General features: G+C 38.7%; 1 pseudogene; it reads right to left on the bottom strand.

Moving 5' to 3' along the window:
• Positions 1-540: 540 nt before the first annotated feature.
• On the bottom strand, positions 541-2,336 carry LOC137566320 (piggyBac transposable element-derived protein 4-like; annotated as a pseudogene).
• Between the last annotated feature and the right edge of the window lie 1,577 nt (positions 2,337-3,913).

Below are 3,913 nucleotides of genomic sequence, written 5' to 3' on the forward strand. Positions count from 1 at the left end.
ATAACCTCTGAACAAATATTTATCATCCAATTTGTTTCTTACCTCTTGGTTACCTTGTTAGGCTTCTTTATCCTTGAAAAGATTGGTTTTAATATTTTTTGGTGTGACCCCTTTAACCTTTCTTTTGATAGCATACCTCTCATTTTCAAATTTAAAAAATGGTAAAATAAACCTAAATAGAATATTATAAGTAAATAAAAGGTTGATATGTCACCAGAATGTTGCTGAGGAGTATTTGAACACATCTCTTAAATATTTTTTTTATATTTTTATTTTTATATTATTAACATTAACTATAATAACATTGATGGTGTTAGGGTCAATTGTGACCCATATATATTTACTTCAAGAATATAGCCGAAAGTCTTTTTTTTTTAACATAAAACAGTCATAAACAATGAAAAGCAAGTAATAAAACAAAATGTAGACTTGCAAGGTCTAACAAACAACACACAATCAAGCAAGGCAAACCAATAGAAATCAAGTACTAGTTTCAAAGCATCTTTGTGCAAGAACTTGCATGTGTTTGTGTGGGTGTTTTTAGATGCATGTGTGGCAAAAGCTGACACTTTTAGCATGTTCTTTGCAGATATATTTTTTACAGTGGAAGCATAATGTGTGTGTCTTTCTGTCCTTATTGCTGGGGCAGACCTGACATCTCTTTCTTTTAGAATCAGATGGCATCACTGGAGTTGTGGCTGTGCTGGTTGATGTTGTGGCAAGGCTAGATGATGATGAGGATGCTGGCACTGATTCTCTTTGTGTTGTTGATGGTGTGGATGGAGTGCTTGATGAACTCTGCATCTGTCTGATCATGGCTGTAGCGATTGGATCTCGAGACACCCGTTTCCTTTGCTCAATGTGTGCCTTGACAAGGGAACTTCCTAGCGCCTCGAGAAATATTCTCCGCTTGTTGTTCTTTTTTGTGTTCCAACCTGGGTGGATGTGGGTCCATAACACAAATGCATTGTATGCAGACACATCTAGGATGTTATAAAACACAACCATCGGCCATCTCCTGGTCATTCGCTGACAAGTATAGGTAGCAGTCAGCTTGTCCAGATTGTCCACTCCCCCTTTGTTTTTATTGTAATCCAGGATAATTGTGGGCTTTTTGTCACTTCTTGATGACACAGCTGCATCTTTGTGAAAAGTGGACATAAGTATCACATTTTTATTTTTTTTGGGACAATATGAAACAACAGTGGTGGTGTCTGTAAAAGCACATTTTGAAGAAAGTGGAGCACTGTCCTTCACTTGCAAAATTTCAGTGTGCAGCTCAGGTTTATTTTTTTTATTGTGCCTACCATGGTAAGTTTCCTCCTGAGAAGTTCTTGTCCAAGGTCATAGCTGGTAAAAAAATTGTCACATGTGATATTGTGACCCCGCAGTCCAGTAGTCATATCAAGGACTACACGTTGTCCTTGTTTTTTCTCAGGGATGCCACTTTCGGGTTTGCCGGTGTAAATCTGTAGGTTCCATGCATAGCTTGTTTTTGCATCACAGGCTGCCCAGATTTTTATGCCGTATTTGCCTGGCTTACTGGGCATATACTGCCGGAAGGGGCAATTTCCACGGAAAGGGATCAAACGTTCATCTACTGTTACCTGAGGCCCAGGGTGAAACATTAGTGGAAGGAGCTGAACCCATTTCTCCCAGACATCCCTTATGGGAGCAAGCTTGTCAGATTTTGCTCTTGTATCTCTGTTGTCAAATATGAAAACTCTTGATATCATTCTAAAGGTGTGAAGTGACATTGTTGCTAGGAAGATATATCTGCCTCTTGACTTCTCCCAGAGATTATCAGTGGCCTCATTATAGGATCTGTACACTCCAGCAAGAAGAAGAACACCAATATAAGCATCTAGGCATTCCTCATTTATGTCATTCCACATGTTGCCATGGACTTTTTTTCCTTCAAGGTTTGTCATTGCAATGATCACTTTTTTTAGTGACAATGGCATGAAGAGTTCAAAACATGTTTTGATGTCACTTACTCTCGTCACAGCAAACCTTGTGATCCCAGGGGTCATTTTGATTACATCTGCAGCTGCTGCCCTGCCATGTAAGTCAGGAGGTTCTGAACTCCAACAGATCTTACCACTTTTGGATTTAAATGTTTCAGCAGGAACAGCAGAAGGTTCAGCACTGGTGGCCTCCTCATCAGACTCATCAGATGTGTCTTTGTATTCTGGTTGATACTCTACTTCATCTTCTGCCTCAGAAACCTGTTCATCCATATCGCTATACTGCTCTGTGTCCTCTTCCTCATTTTCATCCAAGATATAATCCAGTATTTGGCTTCCTGTAAATCTTTTCACTCTTGCATGCTGCATATTGGAGATGATTACTCTGCAAGTCAGCAACTCTGAAATGTATTGGTCCTATATTTCTTTACTTTCTTTAGAGAAGCAGACAAGCAGGCAAAGACATAGGCCCCTCCCTAACTACAGCTCACAGGGCTGAGAGGTGATTGGCTGTCAGTGGGATGGTGCCTGACAGTGTTACTAAGCAGAGAGAATGCTTATGATTTCAGTTTTGGCACTTATTAGTGTTCTATAATCCTATATCATAACTGGGTCAGAATTGACCCTAACACCATAAACGTCATAATTTTCACCACAGTATTTTCTAATTTAGTAAAAAGGATTATTTTTCTATTACATTGTTTAAATAGAGGTTCCTGACAAAGTAAAAAAATCTTGATGCAATAAACAAATTTATGTAATACTTATAGACATTCAAAACCTGAAAACGGGTCGGTTCTGACCCTAACATAAGAGGAGGGTTAAGGACCGGCCACTTTTTTTCCATTCAGACCACTGCAGCTTTCACGGTTTATTGCTCGCTCATACAACCTACCACCTAAATGAATTTTAGCTCCTTTTCTTGTCACTAATAAAGCTTTCTTTTGGTGCTATTTGATGGCTCCTGCGATTTTTACTTTTTATTATATTCATCAAAAAAGACATGCATTTTGGCAAAAAAATGATTTTTTTAACTTTCTGTGCTGACATTTTTCAAATAAAGTAAAATTTCTGTATACATGCAGCGCGAAAAATGTGGACAAACATGTTTTTGATTAAAAAAAACCCATTCAGTGTATATTTATTGGTTTGGGTAAAAGTTATAGCGTTTACAAACTATGGTGCAAAAAGTGAATTTTCCCATTTTCAAGCATCTATGACTTTTCTGACCTCCTGTCATGTTTCATGAGGGGCTAGAATTCCAGGATAGTATAAATACCCCCCAAATGACCCCATTTTGGAAAGAAGACATCCCAAAGTATTCACTGATAGGCATAGTGAGTTCATAGAAGATATTATTTTTTGTCACAAGTAAGCGGAAAATGACACTTTGTGACAAAAAAAAAAAAGTTTCCATTTCTTCTAACTTGCGACAAAAAAAAATGAAATCCGCCACGGACTCACCATGCCCCTCTCTGAATACCTTGAAGTGTCTACTTTCCAAAATGGGGTCATTTGTGGGGTGTGTTTACTGTCCTTGCATTTTGGGGGTGCTAATTTGTAAGCACCCCTGTAAAGCCTAAAGGTGCTCATTGGACTTTGGGCCCCTTAGTGCATTTAGGCTGCAAAAAAGTGCCACACATGTGGTATTGCCGTACTCAGTAGAAGTAGTATAATGTGTTTTGGGGTGTATTTTTACACATACCGATGCTGGGTGGGAGAAATATCTCTGTAAATGACAATGTTTTCATTTTTTTTACACACAATTGTCCATTTACAGAGATCTTTCTCCCACTCAGCATGGGTATGTGTAAAAATACACCCCAAAACACATTATACTACTTCTCCTGAGTACGGCGATACCACATGTGTGGCACTTTTTTGCACCCTAACTGCGCTAAGGGGCCCAAAGTCCAATGAGTACCTTTAGGATTTCTCAGGTCATT

Source organism: Hyperolius riggenbachi, chromosome 1 (genome assembly GCF_040937935.1).
Source record: "Hyperolius riggenbachi isolate aHypRig1 chromosome 1, aHypRig1.pri, whole genome shotgun sequence".
In the NCBI taxonomy this organism is placed as follows: domain Eukaryota; kingdom Metazoa; phylum Chordata; class Amphibia; order Anura; family Hyperoliidae; genus Hyperolius; species Hyperolius riggenbachi.